The sequence below is a fragment of the Quercus lobata genome, chromosome 5 (genome assembly GCF_001633185.2).
Source record: "Quercus lobata isolate SW786 chromosome 5, ValleyOak3.0 Primary Assembly, whole genome shotgun sequence".
NCBI lineage: Eukaryota > Viridiplantae > Streptophyta > Magnoliopsida > Fagales > Fagaceae > Quercus > Quercus lobata.
The window spans coordinates 65,905,388-65,925,264 of NC_044908.1; the positions used below are offsets into that span (position 1 = coordinate 65,905,388).

Genomic DNA, 19,877 nt, shown 5'->3' on the forward strand with positions numbered 1-19,877 from the left:
GACATTTGAAAACAAATTGATTGTGAGAATAAGGTTTTTTTTTTTTTTTGGTTTTTTTTTTTCTCTTTGATAAACATAATTAAAGTATTTGAATTCAAATAGATAACAAAATAGCATTTGAATAGGAAATAAGACATAATTAAAGTATTTGAATTCAAATAGATAAAAAATAAATGAATGACATTTGAATACAAATGATAAATAAGGTTTTTTTTTTTATTGAAGTATTTGAATTCAAATAAATAACAAATACAGATAAGAATCATATATTTGAATTTTTTTTGGTACGTGAGATAGAATTACTCGTTCAACCTTTTTGCTTTTTGTAGGAGAGAAAAACTTTTTTTTTTCTTGTGTACGTACATAACTGATTTTTTTTTTTTTTTATAAAACATATTTGAAGTATTTTTTTTTATAAAACATAATAGAAGTATTTGAAATTTTTTTTTTTTAAAGAGTTTCAACCTATGGCATCCGTTCCTGATGATAGCGTTTTATCATCAGACCAAGACACCAATCAATTTTTGGTGTAGGCAGGGATTGAACCCCAAATCTCTTATACAACTATCAGAGATTTTACCAGTTGAGTTAACTGAAACCCACTAGTATTTGAATTCAAATAGATAACAAATACATATAAGAATCAGATATTTGAAAAAAAAAAAATTGTATGTGAGATAGAATTACTTGTTTAACCTTTTTGCTTTTTTGTAGGAAATAAAATTAAACTAAAGAATATGTTATTTTAGAATTTGTATGAACATATTTTGCTACGCCAAAAGTTGAAGACGAAATAAGGGAATCCTCTTGTTAGTAGTATAGATTAATCCTAACATAAATTTAGTTAGCCATAGCTAAACAAGCGTCAACTCTATTAGGACCTTTAATTCCATATGGATATTGTTCATTTTGAAAAATCAAGAATAAATAAATTTAAAAAAAAATTAAAATCAATTTAAGAGAAAACCCCCTATTGATTACATATAAAACTTAAGTGATCGTAATCATTTGATCAGATCATGAAATTTAAACTTTGAACTTGCAACTGGAAACCTTAATTTCATATGTGAACCTTAAATTTGAGATCAAAGTACTTAGATCATTGGAAGCCACAAATTATTCTAATTCCTAATCATAAATTCAAAATGTTTTCAATTCATTGATTAATTACTCTCAAATGAGTCAAATCTATATTAATTTTACCCAATTAAAGTTAAAAAAAAAAAAAAAAAAAAAAAAAACTAAACTTTTTTTTTTTAGAAAACAAAATAGAAAAACCTAATTAGATGTACTGGTTACATATTATGGATCCAATTGTATTTAAACATTACAAGAACGAAAAGCCCTAATTTAATGTAATAAATATAATACCTAAAGATGCAATTCATTAGATCGACATAACCCAAACATAATCTAACCTAAGAGTTATGAATTTTAATTAGGATCCTTAGTTTTTCTTCTTAAGCATTCAATTTAATGGTTTAACGTCCAGAACACAAAAATCCCCTATTTATGCATAAAACTTAAAATTTTATAGCCGAAACATAAAAAAGACAGTCTAGCCCTAGAGTTGAAATCTCTCAAGAATTCCTATCAAAGCACTAAGAAAAAGTGAATTGGATTCGTTAAAAGGGAATAAAAACTAACAAACTTTGGTATCTTTTAGTGTTCAAGTGAATTGGTTAAAAAGTGTCATTGCTCAATGAAATTCTATGGTATTAGTCAGTTTTGCTACTGCTCATACTTCTAAAGCCTTAGAAATTGTTGACACTGACACCATCCTTTCTTTAATTTACAAAATTATTGCAGTTTTTGAGGGAGAAAAACTTCAAACAAACAATTCCACCAGAAAAGATAGAGGATGGAGAAGGAATCACAGATGAAAAGGCCACAAATGCATTGAGGAGGGCTGTCCATTTCTCTGCGGCCTTGCAGTCTAGTGATGGTCACTGGCCCACTGAAAATGCTGGCCCGATGTTTTTTGTTCCACCCTTTGTGAGTTATATTGTTGTCATTATTGTTCATAATTGTGATCATCATAGACTAGTTAATGACATGCCTGCCACTGAATTATTTTGGTGTTCATCTTCATCTAACTGCTAATTGTCTTTATTAAATCCAAAAAAATGCAGGTAATATGTTGCTACATTACAGGACATCTTAATACAGTGTTCCCTGCTGAATATCGAAAAGAAATCCTTCATTACGTATACAATCATCAAGTACATATTCTTTGATGTTTTATAGAATAAGTAATTAGAGTTTTTGTGGAATTTGTTAATTTAGTCTTTCATTTCTTCTTCTTTTTATTATTATTTTTTTTTTTAAAGTTCAAACTTCATGTATAACAACTATGCTAAAAAATATTCGGCAAAAAGCTATGTTATTAATTTATCATTATTAAAATAGAATGAAGATGGTGGCTGGGGATTACACTTAGAAGGTCATAGCATCGTGTTTGGCACAGTTCTCAACTACATTTGTATGCGTATACTTAGGGAAGGACCTGACGGTGGTCAGGATAATGCTTGTGCAAAAGCACGGAAGTGGAACCTTGATCATGGTGGTGTTACACACATACCCTCTTGGGGAAAGAATTGGCTTTCCGTATGTCTTTTTCTGCAAAGTTTCATATCAAATTATAGTTATACATTGATAATAATTTGTATTGTAGATTAAAATCTAATTGTATTGCTTTCACCAAGAATGATGACTATTTGCTGGTAATTAACTCTATTATGCAATGTTTTAGATACTTCGCGTGTTTGAATGGACTGGATGCAATCCAATGCCACTAGAATTTTGGCTCCTTCCTTCTTTTCTTCCCATTCATCCAGGTTCACACAATATGTACTTATTGCTTCATTAAATATATCATATTTTACAATTCTTTGTAATTTTGATCCTTATTACATAGTGGAATGTTTTTTAACACAGTTAGGATAATGTAGAAATTAGGTTTGCCCTTCTATTAGATGCCTCTGCCACTGTTGAGGATTTACTCTTCTTCGACAATAGAACTTTCTATATTTTTATTTTAGTTAAAACTATATCAAGGGTCTTTTGTGCCTAAACTGTAGCCAGAATGTGGATCTATTGTCGGTTGGTGTACATGCCTTTTTCGTACATATACGGGAAAAGATTTGTTGGTCCAATTACACTTCTAATTCTTCAATTAAGGGAGGAGCTCTATACTCAGCCTTACAATGAAGTTAAATGGATGAAAGTGCGGCATCTATGCGCGAATGTGAGTTTACCTAATTTTCTCCTCATGGTCGATATGTGTGCATTCACATATAGGCTCTTAATAATTTCTTCATATGCATTGGTTCTTCAAAACTATTATTATAGGAGGATCTCTACTATCCCCATCCGTGGTTACAAGATCTGCTTTGGGATAGTCTATACGTATTAACTGAGCCTTTTCTTACTTGTTGGCCCTTAAATAAGTTGGTTAGAGAGAAGGCTCTTTAGGTAACGATGAAGCATATTCATTATGAAGATGAAATTAGTCGATACATTACCGTCGGAGTAGTGAAAAAGGTAATTACATTCTATAGTCAAGAATACCGATTAACATGGCTAATTTAGGCTTTATAACATCAATACTAAAGCCAGTTGCACTTAACAGGCAATATGTATGCTTGCTTGTTGGGTTGAAGATCCAAATGGGGATTATTTCAAGAAACATCTTGCTAGGATGAAAGATTTCATATGGATTGATGAAGATGGAATCAAGATGCAGGTTAGTACATATTTTTGTAAAACAATTGTGGAACATTTTACCTATTTCATGAAGACTTAAATTTGAGTTTATATTGAACATTTTAACTTGATTTATGTCATCTATATGCAAAGTTTTGGTAGTCAATTATGGGATGCAAGCTTGACTATTCAAGCTCTTCTTGCTAGTGATCTCACTAATGAAATTGGACCTGTATTGGCAAAAGGGCACAATTTCATAAAAATATCACAAGTATGATTTTCAATTCTTAAAAAATGTCATTACCCAGTATTGATTCAAATATCTCAGATATGATTTTCAATTCTTAAACATTGTAAAGGTCAAGGAAAATCCTTTTGGTGACTTTAGAAGAATGTATCGTCATATGTCTAAAGGATCATGGACTTTCTCTGATCAAGATCAAGGATTAGAACATTGTGTATTTCCTGATTACTTTGTATTCCTTTTGCTGTTTTCATTGTTATTCAGTACAAATATTCTCGTTTGCTAGTTTATATGTATTGTAGGAAGCTTGCCCTGTGCACCACTTGGTTCTTAAATAGCCCCTTTAGCTGCAGTGAACCAAGCCCAGTCCACCAAACCACAACTATTTGGCCTAGGATCCTTGGGCCCGGGTACTAAAGAAAAAGGTACTCTCACATTTTGGCGACTTTGCTGGGGACTGGGTAAAGAAGAGGGAAGAAGCAATCCCTTCGCAGAGCATGCCTCCAAGTCAAAGGAACAACAAAGGTACTAATGTGCCACCCACGGCCTCTGAGCCCGTGGGAGAAAATGAAGTAGCTTCCAGACAAAGGTGCAAGGTACCCCTGATAGAGCAGGAGGTCGTATCAGAACAAAGGCATGCAAGGCAAGAGCCAGACCCCATGGATCAAATGACAGCAATGTTAAAGGACTTGCAGCAGGAAGTTCACCTTCTCAAAGAAGGCAAGACACAGGAAATCAGAGACAATGTTCCCCCTGTGGGCTACTAAGACAGAACTCAACCAGAAGGAGGGTCAGCGACGGGAGGGAGAGCCAACCCCCAATACCTAACACTGGCAGATGTCAATGTCCTCCTAGAGCAGGAAAGGGAAAAATATTCGGGGATCTCCAAGCAATTCTCTCAAGATCCCTCATTCCCACCAGAACTCCTTAGCAAGCTGTACCCTAAAGGATACGAACCCCTAAAGTTCCATCCTTTCGATGGAAGAAATGGAAGTGTCGTGGAGCATGTGAATAGGTTCATTCACACTATGGGCCCCTACGTAGGAGACCAAGAACTGTGTCTAAGAGAATTTGCTAAATCCTTAGCGGATAGAGCATATACTTGGTACACCACGTTGAGACCTGGGTCCATTAAAACCTGGGATGAAATGATGGAGAGATTCTGTTCGAAGTATTACCCCAGTGAGGACAAGATCACTTTCCAAAGCCTTCAGATGGTAAGGCAGAGGCCTGGGGAGGATCCTGTCCAATTCATTAAAAAGTTTGAAGATGTGTCCCTAGATTGTTATGGGGACCACGAAGAAAAAGAACTCGTGGAAACTTGCATATCTAACATGCTTTTTTATTACAGACTCAACCTCGAAAACCTATGCATCGCACAGCTTGCTGACCTGTTGCAGAGAACTAGAAGGACAGCACAGACTATGAGGACAAAAAGGATGCCAATATCCCAAGCCATGACGACATCAGTGGGAGAAAAAAGGAAGAGGCCTGATGGGAAGGAGTTTGAGGAACCACCAGTAATCCCATGTACCACAAAGAAATTAAACCATGTCCTAGACAAATGGATCGGGGATGGAGTTGTTAGGCCATTCACTATGTCCAGGCCACCAACTGAGGAAGAAAGGAAGAACCCTTTGTTTTGTAAGATCCATAATTATGTCAAGCATTCCACCAAGGATTGATGGACCCTCCGTAGGCTCTTTCACAAAAATCTAAGAGAAGGAACCTTGGAACTCACTCAAAAAGAGCCAGAAGTGCAAAGGAACCCCCTGCCCAACCACAAAGGGAAATGGGTGGTAGCTATAGTAATCCATGGGAATCCAGTAGAAGCAGAAGAATCTGAAGGATCCTTCCACCCAAGCACAGTCAGGACCCTCCAGAAGAATCCCAAGTTCAGGTCACTATTCAACCAGTTAGGATTCGGACTAGAAGCAAGAAGAGTGGCCATAGAGTCTCTCATGAGTATAGCAGTGGATTCGGGAATAGAGTGTTTCATAGCAGAATCACATACTAGTTGAGCTTTCTTGGAGACAACTAATGCAATAACCTTCATTGATGAAGATATGGAGGTTAAGTATCCAGACCATCGTAGACCCCTTTATCTAATGGCCACCATAAATGGTGTCCAAGTCAGAAGAGCATTGGTGGACACAAGGGCATCACTCAACTTCATAGCCTTGAGTACCCTGGAAGCCGTAGGCTTGGTTGACAGGAGGATCCTGGGGGCTCCTATGGAAATAACAGAATTTGGAGGGTCGGCAGAAACAACTGAAGGGTATGTACAGCTGGCCTTAAGAGTGGCACCAATAGTGGCTTTGACAAGGTTTCTTGTAATTAATGCAGAGGTGTCCTACCATGTACTGTTGGGAAGCCTGTGGCTCCATAAACACCGCCTTATTCCATCCATGTACCATCAATGTATTAAAGGGAGATTGAATGGGAGGCCCATGAGGATCCCTGCCAACCGTAACCCTTTCAGCCAAAGGGAAGTGAACTTTGCAGAAGTAATGTTTTACGATGAGTTAGAGCTAGATGATGAGAACCCCACATCGGGGATCCTAGGAACACCTATCCTGGAAGAAGAAGAAGAAGGAGGGGGGTGCTTATGATCTGAGAAACCTTCTGGAAAGAAAAAGGCAAAAGAGGAAGCTTAGCTCCTCAGGATCCCGAGAGTGCGTGGTGGTGCGAGAACTCGAGGGAAGGTTGATTTATCGCTTGTGAAGGTGCACGGGACCTGAATGCATCACGCAGAAAGGTCCCGGACCACCAAATTGCATGATAACTCAAGAGGAGATCCCGAAGGAACCAGTTAAGGAAGCCCAGATTCAGCCTGACGAAGAATTAAAGGAAATAAACCTGGGAGCCAAGCTAGGATCCCAGAAACTTGTTTTTATTAGCAGTCAGCTGATGGCACAAGAAAGGGAGCAATTAGTAGCCTTACTCCAGAAATACAGGGACGTGTTCGCATGGACCTATAATGAAATGCCTGGCCTAGACCCAGGATTGGTGGTTCATTCTCTCAATGTGGACCCAGGAATCAGTCCAGTAGTCCAGCCAACTAGGGTCTTTCACACCGAGGTAGAAGCTCAGATAATTCAAGAAGTTAAGAAGCTGCTGACAGCTCATTTTATCAAACCCATCCAGCACCCCAAGTGGCTTTCTAACATAGTACCTGTGAAAAAAAAGAATGGTCAAATTCGTTGCTATGTGGACTTTCGTAATCTGAACAAGGCATGCCCAAAAGATGAGTTTCCTCTGCCCAATATCGACCTTCTTGTAGACTCAGCTGCAGGAAGCTCTATGTTCTCATTTATGGATGGATAAAATGGGTACAACCAAATTCGCATGGCTGCCAAGGATGTAGTGAAAACGACATTTAGAACTCCAATCAGGAATTTTTTTTACACTGTGATGCCCTTTGGCCTAAAAAATGCAAGGGCCACATACCAACGAACTATGACAGCTATCTTCCATGATATGATGCATGAGGAGATGGAAGACTACGTGGATGATATTGTGGTCAAGTCAAAAACTAGGATAGGACACCTTCAAGTACTTGAGCAAGTTTTCTAAAGATGCAGGAAGTAAAAGCTACGCATGAACCCCATGAAATGTGCCTTCAGGGTGTCTGCTGGGAAGTTCCTTGGGTTTCTGGTATATCACAAAAGCATAAGTGTAGATCTAGCCAAAGTCGTAGCCATTGCCACAATGAAAAGACCGACAATGGTAAGGGAGCTAAAAAGCTTCCTAGAGAGGGTCTCCTATATTAGGAGATTTGTGCCAAGATTGGCTTCAATCACAACGGGTTTGTCCAAACAGTTGAAAAAGGGAATTGAATTCACCTGGGAAACAGAGCAACATGAGGCCTTCCAAAGGATTCAGCATATAATGAATCATTTGCCCACTCTCCAAGCACCAGTACGTGGGCGACCCCTGTTGCTGTACTTAGCATCAAACTCCCAAGCAATAGGAGCCTTGCTAGCACAGGAAGATGATGATGAGAATGAGCAACCTATTTACTATGTAAGCAAGACGCTCAAGGACACCGAGACCAGGTACCCCTGAATAGAGAAAGCCTGCCTAGTGATTATCTACGCATCCCAGAGGCTGATAAGATATTTCTTAGCTCACTAGATCCTTTTGGTAACTAAGTCTCACCCCATAAAAGCACTCCTACATCAGCCCCTTCTAACAGGAAGGATAGCACAATGGCTGGTCCTACTCTCTCAATATGACATAGGCCTTAGGACCTCCAAGGCTGTCAAAAGCCAAGACATAGTAGATCTACTAGCTCAGTTCCCAGGAAAGGAAGAAAGTTCACTAAGTGAAGAGATCCTGGGTGAGGTGGCAGTGGCAGAAATCCCAGGAAAGAAATGGGCAATGAGATTCGATGGGTCAGCTACAACAACTTCAAATGGAGTTGGAGTCATACTAAGCTATGAGAATGAGGATATCATACACTTGTCTTTTAAGCTTGGGTTCTCCTGTTCCAATAATGCAGCTGAATATGAGGCATATAAGAATATTAGGGGTAAAGCATATAAGAATATTAGGGGACTCCAATCTTGTAGTTTCCCAGGTGAAAGGTGACTTTACGCTAAAAGAAAAAAGTTTAGCAGCCTACAGGACTTGGGCACAAAGGTTGGAGCAGGAATTCCAGACCTTTAGCATAGAGTACACTTAAAGGAGTGAGAACAGGTTTGTTGATGCGCTCGCCACCCTGGGATCCCAAGTACCATTCAAAGGAAGGGACACGCTGGTAAGGATAGGAAAGCAGGAACATTCTATCATAAGGATCCTTCAAAAGATATACCCCGGAGAGTCCAAGCAGTGGGATTGGAGGAGCGAAGTCAAAGAAAAAATGAAAAAGGTAGGACCCGAAGGAAGTATCAAAGAGTTGAGAGATTACACTCTAATAGAAGGTGAGCTGTACAGGAGGCTGCCTAGAGGGATCCTATCTAGGTGTATCAATGAGAATGAAGGAAAATAGAGGTTGGAAGAGTTACATACCCAAGCTTGCGGGATCGCAGAAAAGATCGCTTATATAGAAGAATGCAACGCATGGGATACTACTGGCCAAATATGAACAAAGAGGCGGCAATTATACAGGAAAAATGTCAAGAATGTCAGCTCTCGATAGACAAAGAAGAAAGCTACATTGTATTTGTTACAAAAGATTGGAGAATTCCCTTCATGGAATACTTGGCTCAAGGGATCCTACCAATTAATAGGGCATTAGTCCACCAGCTCAAGAAACTTGCGGACAGGTACTTCTTGCAGAATGGGATCCTATTCAAAAGGGGATACAGTGGGGATCCCCTGAGATGCCTAGGACCAAGGGAAGCCAAGGAAGTAGTCAGGGAGGTGCACTCTGGTGATTATGGGAGTCACCCAGGAAGAAGAAGGCTCTATAAACAGTTACTACTGTTGGGGTACTACTGGCCAACAATGAAAAGGGACTCCAAGGAACTAGTCAAAACCTGTCACGCCTGTCAAGTCCTTGGGGATGCAATCCATACTCACCCAAATGTGTTGCAAGATATGACAACACCATGGCCTTTCCACACTTTGGGGCTTGATCTCATAGGGCCTATAAATCCCCCATCCAATGGTTAAATATGGATCTTAGTAGCCATGGAGTACTTTAAAAAATGGGTAGAGGCCATCCCCTTGAAAAAGGCCACTGGAGCAGCCGTAGCAAACTTCATTTGAGAGCACATCATTACAAGGTTCAGGATCCCCAAGAGATTGATTAGTGACAACGGGACCCCGTTCATAAACAAAGACATGAAGGGGTTGACTGAGGCATATTACATCAAGTATGGAAGGTCTACGCCATATACCCATAAGGAAACGGCCAGGCTGAGACCACTAATAGGGTGATGCTGAAGATCCTTAAAAAGATGAAGCATGAGTATGGAGGAAAATGGAGTGACCACCTGGCAGATGTACTTTGGGCATGTAGGAGCTCTATAAAGACAGCCACGGGATTCTCGCCGTTTTCCTTAGTCTATGAAACAAAAGCTATTAGTCCTATGGAATTGGTTGTTCCTACACCAAGAGTAGTACTTGAAGAAAGTCAGGAGGACACCGAGGACACAAACAATGAAAGGAGATTGGTAGATCTAGAAGGGGTAGAGGAAGAAAGAGAGCTAGCCAAGAGGAGAAGCCAGAGATACCAGCAAAGAATGACTAAAGCATATGCACAAGCAATACGCCCAAGGACTTTGACTGAGGGGCAGCTGGTACTGAGAATGGCAGAACACGTAAGGAGGAACCTCCTAGGACCCTCCAAATTCACCCCAAAATGGGAAGGGCCCTACATCATCAGAAAAGCCCATGATAGTGGGTATTATTACCTTACAAAGGAAGATGGGACAGTCCTGACAGAACCCATAAATGGGAAGTGGCTGAAACAATACTATGCATAAAAATAAAAATAAAAAAATAAAAAAGGTCTTAGTACGCCGGGATCCCTTTGCCAACTCTCCAGCTTGCTAAGTGTTTTTCATCTTTTCTTTGCTTTTGTTATAAATTCTTGTTTAAGTAATTTTGTTCAAGAACCCATGATAGAAGGACACTCTGTGATCCTTACTATCTTTGATGACTTTTGCCATGTTCCTTAGACGGTAATCGTATTTTAATGAAATCTCTTTTTTTTGGCCTTTAAGTTCTAAATATTGCAAAGTCCAAGTCTGGACAGAATTGAAGGAGGATATCTAGGCCAAGACAAAAAAAAAAAAAAAAAAAAAAAAAAAAAAAAATACCTTTTGACATATGACCCAAGACCTACCTCACAAATTGTTTCAAATGCATGGTCTAGGATCACGGGCAAAAATAAGTGCTCAGGATACCTAGCCCAACACTTGACAAAAGGGGAACCTGCCAAGTTCATGAACTCAGACTAAAAGAGGCGCCCAATGTACCCAGTTCAGTACTTGCGCAACAAAACAACCACCAAGGTACCTGATCCAGAACCTACAGAAAAACTTGTGGGAACCATGGACCAGGACTCAGTAAAAAAAAAAAATTAAAAAAAAAAAGAGAAAAGAAAAGCAATATCCTAAAGGGAAGCAAATCCGCATGTTATTAAGAAAATTAGAAGCAATCTTGAAACACAAACACTTAGAAGCAGCCTCGAAGCACAAATACAAGTCTATGCAAAATAAAAAAAAATAAAAAAAGAAGCAGTGTTCAAGCAGAAGAAAAAATAGAAACTTATACAACCCCAAATTGTTTATACACATCTGAACCAGCTAAAAATAAAGAAGGGGGAAAAACTAGGGAATAAGGCCAGCCAACAAGGAACCATCTGGGGAAATAACAGGGACAGCTAAAGAAGAAAGAACCCTTTGCCTCTTAATCTTCAAATCCTGCAAGACCTTGTGAGCATGAGCTAGAGCTTCCTCAGCAGTAGCAATCTCAACATCTATACTCCTGGGAGGTTGCCTCTAGAATAGCATGTGGGCCAGTAAACGTAAATGCTCCAGCAAGAAGGACAGGTTGAACCTGGCCTCTAAAAGGTCCTGTACCACTCCCCTCCACTCCAAAAGCTTCTCTTCAGATAAAGAGTCTATAGAAGAACCCCTCAAGGAAATCAGCACGGCACACAGCAGCTCCATCAAGATGTTGCCCAGAAAAACACCTCCTCTGAAACCACTGGTAAAGTCTCCATGACTCTTGAGCAACCTTTCTAGCAATGGCAGACCCTCCACAGGCACAGATAAACACAAGAAGCTGCCATAAGAAGACCCAAAGGAATGGAAGTGACTAGCAGGGAGGCTGTTGAACTCCAGAAGATCAAAACGGACCAGGAAGACGAAAAGCCTTAAATCAGGGTCTGAAGCGGCTATCCTTGGAGCATCTCCCATCGTTGTATCCCCACCTGCAGGAGCTGGGGAACCTTTAGCCTTTTGAGTAGTTCGAAGATCAGCAACCTGAACGAATCCCACAACCCCCTCAGGAACCACAAACTCAGAATCCTTAACACTTGTATCAACATTCACAAAGAAAAAGGGGGAAACAGACTTAGTTCAAAAGAAAAGAGGCAGCCCAAAAAAAAATATACATAATAAATAAAAAAAAAAAGTGAGGGGAAAGGGAAACCAGTATCGGCCTCCTGGGCGGAACCTCCTCCTCTTGCTCTTCTGGCTTCTTAGAAGACTCTAAGAAAGGACACAGAGCAAGTTGAAGAAAAAGTGGGGAAGCCTTAGCAAAACGGCTAAAAGAAGGTAGAGACGCAGTAAGAGTGATCTTCACCCACCTTCAAAATCCTCTGATTCCAAAGAAGAGGCAGCGCTAGGAACAGAACTCACACTGGCTTGACTTAAAAAAGAGAAAGGAAAGAAAGAACTCAAAAGGTGGAAGAGAGAGAGAGGGGACAAAAGAGAAATAGAGTTAAACATTAAGGGAAAATAAGACTCACCCGTTTGTTTGGATGGAGACACACCTCCCAAAATTTCTGTACTTAACACTGTTTGAGGGAACACAGTTCTGATGGGACTGGGAGTCTACTCAAGCTGAGGACCTTGGGACGCAGGAAGTTGGGAAGCCTCAGGATCCTGGGTAGCTTGGACGCCCAACATTGGCTACCTAGCCTCCTCAGCCATGCCACCACTAGGGGGCTCTTCTTCCACACCTGAAAACGCAACAGAAAGGGTTACAACCGTTTTCTCCTCCAGGGTCCTACCAGCCGTGGGAGGAGATACTTCCACCTAAACAAAAAAAAAAAAAAAAAAAAAAAAAAAAAAAAAAAAAAAAAAAAAAAAAAAAAAAAAAAAAAGAAAAGAAAAAAAAAAACAAGCAATAATAAGTGTGTGTGAGAGTGCCTTTTTCGGGATGCTCAAGCCCAAGGATCCCGGGCCTGAATGAAAAGGAAGGATTTGGTGGACCGGGCCTTGATTCACCGCAACTAACGAGCTGTTTAAGAATCAAGTGAATGCAGAGAATACCCCTGACAACATACAAAGAAAAATGACAAACAAGGACATCGGAGAGTGCCAAAAATTAACGATGTAAGCTCAGAAGGAAAGAAAATAGGATTAGCAAGGTGATATAAAAAAAAAATGCTGTAGGGATCCTGGGAATTATGAAGCAGTGTTTCATTAATAAGTTATCTGTTTGATTACAGAAAGCTCACTAGGACGTGATACAAGGTCCAATCAAGCTCAAAAATTGCAGCCTTGAATGGCTATTTCAGCCTTCAAAACTTGCAAAGTTTGATTCTCGTTGAATCCGAGTATGTGCAATAGTGGCCTTTACAGGATATCGGGAAGCAGTATTTGTTCTTCCCTTAGTATTTTTCTTTCTGCATAGATTTTTCTGATGGTTCTTCCTAGAGAATTTCTTCTTTCTTGTGTTTCTTTCTTTTTTTTCTCGCCGCCTTCTTCACAACCCATCCCCTCCTTTTATAATGGAGTTTTCTGGGCGTCCCGGGGAACCGTTGGTTCCCCTGTTTTGTTCTTATGCAAACAGAGCATGTTTTGTCCCCATCGTCTCGGTAAGTCCCTTTTCCATTTTCTCTCATTCTTTCCTTCTCTTGGTTCTGATTCCTTCGAAAGCTTCTGGTTGGCCATCCTCTTTGGGACGTGCTGAGGTATGCCCTTCTCGGCATCCCCATTTCTGGCGTCTTCCTCTTTTCCCTTTCTTTCCTATTTGGGCGGAATCCTGTTCTGCCATTTTTGAAAGTCATTTGTTACCATTCTTCTTCCCTGTCCTGGTTCCCCGAGGCCCCTTTTCTGTCTGTGCCATGAGAGGTCGCTCGCGTTTTTTGCTTTTATTTCTTGTTTTTCTTCTTCTGTCTTCTTTCTATCGATCTGTCCCAGTCTTCCTTTTTATTTGTGCTTAGAGGGATTTGAGGATCCTTGCTTCTTTATATTTTTCCGTGGTCTCTTTTTTGGATGCTTCTTCCTTTTCTGGGCTTCAGGATCCTCTGGGCCTTCCTTTTATCCCCCATGGGTCATCCGTACCTATTACTTTGGGCTTAGCTTGAATTTTTTCCTTTTGGGCTTGACTTGTTCTTCTGTTTTGGGCTTATTTCATTATGACCCTTTTTAGACCTCAACATTTAGCCCCCCGAGCTCGTGGGTTGCCTGAAACCCACGCGTGAGTGATTTTGGTTTCCTAAGATTTTCGTGGTATCCCCCTTTTTTCGACTTCTACTGGGTTCCCTTCCTTTTTACTTGGGATCCCGGCCCTTTTCTGCTGCTTTTAGTCACCTCCTTTTTGCGTGTTGCATTCCCTTATAATTATTACCTTTTGCAGCTTCCTCTTTATACGGGACGTGGTAGTTGGGTATTTGAGGTAAAACTCCTCTACCCACTTTTCTCGTTTCCCGTTATTCTCATTAATAACTGCTGATCACTTCAAATTAAATTTCTTGGCAACTGGCGCGTCTTTCCATAAACTGTTTTCCCCAACTGCTATTTGCGCCTTTATTGTAGCCGTTTCATCTTATCACTTTGCTTCTCTGAGTTTTTCACTCTTTGTGTTTCTCTTTCTTTTTTTTTCTTCTTCTCTGTTACTCTGGTCTTCCTCCCTTTCGCACTTTCAATCTCTTTTCTTCTCATAGTGCGTGTTGTTTCGATGGCTTCTTCTTCTTCTCGAAAGAGGAGAGAGCGTACTCCCAGTCCTTCTGAGGGTGAAGGTTCTTCTGGTTCTGCTCCGAGTGATTCTCACGAGGTTACTGAACGTCCGGCCTTCCCTTTACGGGATCCTTGGTATTCTCTTAGTTTATTTTTCCCTCATATATCTCATGGTGAAGCTCCTCCATCCCCTCACGTTTGGATGTTTTCTGGTCAAGCGGGTTTCGCTGGTTCCGCCCAAGTTCCTGACCCTAGAGAGATTTTTGATCTCCAGATCAGACAAGGAATCCGAGAGGTGGTTCCTATTTTCTTTGATTTTGTTCCAGGAAAGATTCAGGGCTGGCCTATATGGGTAGACAAGGAACTGTCTGATGCTGAATTTGTGGGTCGTTTGGAGCGCGCCGGTATCCTAAAGGCAGTGGCTATTTCCAGAAACCTTGAGGGCTTCAGAGACGCCAAAGGGCTCAGGCATCTGGTACGTCGTTGGTGCCCTTCCCTTCATACTTTTTTCTTTTCTACTGGTGAATTAACAATCACCTTAGAGGATGTGGTTAATAACTTCCTCCTCCCAGTGTTTGGTGAAGAGAATCCCTTTGATATTAACCTTTCTGGTGAGGATCTCGTGGTAGAAGAAAAATTATTTGGTCACTTCGGTGGTCGCGCCGCCTCTTCTGGTGGTAAGCCGGCTAGGATGGGGAGATGGGTGATGACCCTCTCTCGTGAAAAAGATAAGGAAGTGAGGTGGGCCGGTTTCCTGGCTTTTTGGCTTAGTAAGTTTTTGTTTAGTGAGTTCCCTGGGTACGGAGTTAAGTCTTCGTTTTTTCCGTTGGCAATCAAGTTGGCTCGAGGTACCCAGTATCCTTTGGCCCCTCTGTTTTTGGGTCACGTTTATTCTCAATTGGACCAGCTTCATGGAGATGAGGCTGAGGGTGATTCTTGTTATGTGATCACTTCATCTCTTCATTGTGCTATTCTTCAGATTTTCATGTGGGACCGTTCTGCAGCTACTTTGGCTAAGTGCAGGAATTTGAAATTTGTGAAGGACAAGTTCCAAGGATCCCCCGACATAGTGAAGGGTCTTTGTGGCAATTCTACTGATGCCTTTCCCATTATTTTTCGTTGGATTAGCTTGAAAGGTGGTGGCCTCAATCTTGTGGAGTTGTTTGACAAGCAGGGAGCTCCCCTCGTGAGTTTGGTCCTGGCTTTGCGTGTGATTCTGTGTTGTCTTCTTTTTTATCTTCTACAGGTAATACCTTTGACTTGCGCCGTGGTGATGAGGGCAGTCTGGCTTATCTTGCCTGCATTAGCCCCTCCTGGCTTCCTGTGCCTTCTTCAAGTGGCCCAAAATATACTCATTATTCAGCACACCGGGTGCTCCGACAATTTGGTTTTGATCAGGACATTCCTCCAGTTTTTAAGGATGTGGTGCCATCCCTTCCTTCCTTGGATCCTTTCTTGAGGCTGCAGGCCTTTTCTTATTGGTCACGGAGGAGCCCCCAATTTGCAGTGCCTAACTCCCAGAGAGGAGTCTTTGCTTCTAGTGGCTATACCAGTTATTGGAGAAGAGTACAAAAGTCCTTTGTTGATTATGTTGGCACTGGTACAGTTCGGGATGCCCCGAATCCTAGCATTGTTTCTGCTCCGACATCCAATAGACGTTTATCCCTTCCTACTGCTGGGATTGTTTCTGCTGCTGCAAGCAGCAAGACTGGGTTTGCAGAGTGGCATGCCTCCAGGGGAGGTTGGGTGGCTTATGGACAGGATTTTCCTGAGACCTGGCTGGGTGATAGTCTCATCATTGGTGCTTCCTCTGGGGTGCCCATCAAAAGGGGTGCAACAGAGACAATAAGTGCTGCCACTGCTCCGAGTAAAGGTAAAGATGTCAAGTCGAAGAAAATGAAAGCTGCTGATGTTGGCGAAAGTACAGGGGGTGTGGAGATAGGCTCTGAGGCGAAAAGAAGGAAAACGGGGAAATCTCAAGCACACTTGGCATCTCAGGAAGGCAAGGATGTCAGGGAACCTTTGGTTTCAAGGACCCGGAAGAAGACCAAGGTAGAGTCTTCTTTTCCCCAGGTTCCTGTGACTGCTTCAGTCCATGGTTCTTTAGGATCCTCTGGTTTGGTATCCCAGCCTCCTTTAGGACCCTCTGGGCGTACTCGTAGTAAGCAAAAGACTTCCAGAGAATCTGTAGAGAGAGAGAGAAGGGCAAGACTTCTTTCCTTCTTCTCTTTTTTTTTTTTTATTCACCTTGTTGCACTTGTTTCTATTTTGCTGACGAGTGGTGATTTCCTTTGCAGTCCAAGCGCAAGTCTGATCACAAGAAGGGTAAGAGCCAATCTTCTGGAGACGACGTGGTATGTGTTCCCCTTTTTCTTTTGTTCTTTCCCTTTTGTTCTGACATTGTGTTGTTTGCATTTCCTGCTGTTGTGTTTTTCTCTCCCTTTTTTTTTTGACACTGCCTTCTCCGCTTCTTCTTCCTTTAGGTGGAGGTATCCCCTCCTATGACTGATAAGGCTCTGGGGGAGGAAACTATCACAGCTCTTTCTGTTGTTTTTCCTGTTATGGGGGAGGAGCCCCCTACTGATGATCCAGCCGAGGAAACTGGGCAACCGATGCAAGGTTCCCAGGATTCTCAGGATCCCAAAGCTTCTAGGATCCCGTCATCTCAAAGTCCCCATCTTGAGCGCACTCCTAGTCCTATCAGGACTGTGTTTCCTCAATCCTTGTCAGATAAAGGTGCTTTGGGAGACACTCCTTTATCCAAACAAACAGGTAAACCTTGTTTCCTTGGAATAGCGTTATATTTTACTTTCTTTTCCAGTTTTTCTTGAGTTCCTCCTTTTCCTTTTCCTTTTAGGTCAAACCAGTGAGAAATCCGCTCCCAGTGTTGCCTCTTCTTTAGAATCAGAAAGCTCAGAAGGTGAGTGCAAGCTACTCCCATCGTGTTTCCTTTTCTTCCCCCCCTTTTTTTTTTATATATGGCGAAGCCCCCTGCATCTATCCCTTCTTTTAGCCACTTTGCCATTGGTCCTTCACCTTTTCTTCAACTTGCCTTATGTTCCTTCCCAGAATCTTCGGGGAAGTCAGGAGATCAGGAAGAAGAGGCTCTGCCCCAAGAAGCTGGAACCGGTTTGTTCTTCTTTTTCTCCTTTTTTTTTTTTAGACTAAATCTGTTCTTCCTTTTCTTTTCTTTTCTTTTTTTTTTTGAATATTGATACAGGCTTTGCAGGTTCTGAGCCTGTTATTCCTGAAGGAATTGTGAGACCTGTTCAAGTTGCTGACCTTCGTCCAGAGCAAAAGGCTGCAAGTCCTCCTGTCTCTGCAAGTGGTGACACAGTGATGGGGGATGCCTCGAAGATGACTGCCTCAGATCTTGATTCAAGGCTTTCCTCTTTTCTGGCTCGCTTTGATCTCTTGGAATTCAACAGTCTTCCTGCCAGCCACTTCCATGTTTTTGGGTCTTCTTATGGCAGCTTCCTGCGTTTCTCTGTTCCTGTGGAAGGCCTGCCGCTGCTAGAGAGTCTGCTCAAGAGTCACGGGGATTTTACCAGCGGCTTCAGGGGAGGCGTTTTTCTAGGCAATATTTTAATGGAGTTGCTGTGTGCTGTGCTGATTTCCCTAAGGAATTCCTCTGTAGATTCCTTGTCTGAAGAAAAGCTTCTGGAGTGGAGAGGGGTGGTGCAAGACCTTCTAGAGGCTAAGTTTAATTTGTCTTTTCTGCTGGATCACTTGCGTCTGCTGGCTCATATGCTGTTTCAGAGGCAATCATTCAAGAGTATAGACACTGAGATAGCTGCTGCTGAGGAAGCTTTGGCTCGTGCTCACAAGGTTTTACAAGACTTGAAGGTCAAGCGGCAGAGGATCCTTGCTACTTTGGCTGTGCCTGTTATTTCTCCGGATGCCTCCCTGTTGGCCGGCCTCATTCCTTAGCTTTTTTTTTTTTACATAAACAATTTGGGATTGTATAAGTTTTTCTTTTTGAACATTGTTCTGCTCTTTGCTTTCTCTTTTGTGTTTCAAAACTGCTTCTTTTTTTTCTTAGTATGTGAATCTGCCTTTTTCTTTGGTATATTGCCTTTTCTTTCCTATGGCTCTTTTCTTTCCTGAGTCCTGGACCATGCTCTTCACAGGCTTCACTGTAAATTCTGGTCCAGGTACCCGGTAATCTATTGTGCAAGTACTGAACTGGGTACACTGGTATCCTTCCCTATGTACATATTTTTCTTTTTGAGACACGGTCCCAGTTCATGAACTTTGACAGGTTCCCCTTTTGCCAAGTGCTAGGCTAGGTATCCTAGATATTTTACTTTTATTCTGTGATCCTAGACCTATGCACTTGGGACTGTTTGTGGGATATCTGAAATTATTTGTGAGGTGAATCCTGGGCCATATGTAAAAGGGTATTACATACTCTCCCCTTTTTTTTTTTGACTCAGGTATCCTTCCTTAAATTTATCCAAATTTGGTTTTTTCTGCAGTATTTAAAGAAAAACTTAAATGTTGAAGAAACAGGAATTTCATTAAAACATGGTCATTTTCAAGGAACAAAGAAAAAGTCTTTTGGTGCAGTATTGACCACAAAGTGTCAATCTATCACATGTTCCTGAACAAAATTATCTTAGACCAGAATTCATGATAAAGGCTGAAAAATAAAAAGACAAAAATAAAAAGAACTTAGCAGATAGTGAAGCTGGTGAAAGGACCCTGAGGTACCGGGATCCCCTTGTCCTTATGCATAATATTGCTTCAGCCATTTCCCGTTTATGGGCTCTGTCAGGACTGTTCCATCTTCTTTGGCAAGGTAATAATACCCACTTTCATGAGCTGCATTGATGATGTAGGGTCCTTCCCATTTTGGGGTGAACTTGGAAGGCCCTGGCAGGTTCCTCCTCACGTGCTCCGCCATCCTTAGCACTAATTAGTGAACAATCTTGGGCGTACTGCTTGTGCATATGCTCTGGTCATTCTTTGCTGGTATCTCTAGCTCCTTTTCTTAGCCAGTTCTCTTTCTTCTTCTACTCCTTCCAGATCTGCTAGCCTCTTTTCATTGCTTGCGTCCTCACTTTCTCCCTGATTTTCCTCCAGAACTATCCTTGGTGTAGGAATGACTAACTCCACAGGTCTGATGGCTTATGTTCCATAAACCAGGGAGAATGAGGAGAATCCTGTGGCTGTCTTTACAGAGCTTCTACATGCCCAAAGCACATCTGCCAGATGGTCACTCCATTTTCCTCCATACTCATACTTCATTTTCTTAAGGATTTTTAATATTACCCTATTAGTAGCTTCAGCTTGGCCGTTTCCTTGTGGGTAGTATGGGGTAGATCTTCCATGCTTGATGT

General features: G+C 41.3%; 1 pseudogene; it reads left to right on the forward strand.

Annotated features, from left to right (window-relative positions):
* LOC115990967 overlaps nucleotides 1-16,865 on the forward strand; it is a 39,992-nt pseudogene extending 23,127 nt beyond the window's left edge.
* The last annotated feature ends 3,012 nt before the right edge of the window (nucleotides 16,866-19,877 follow it).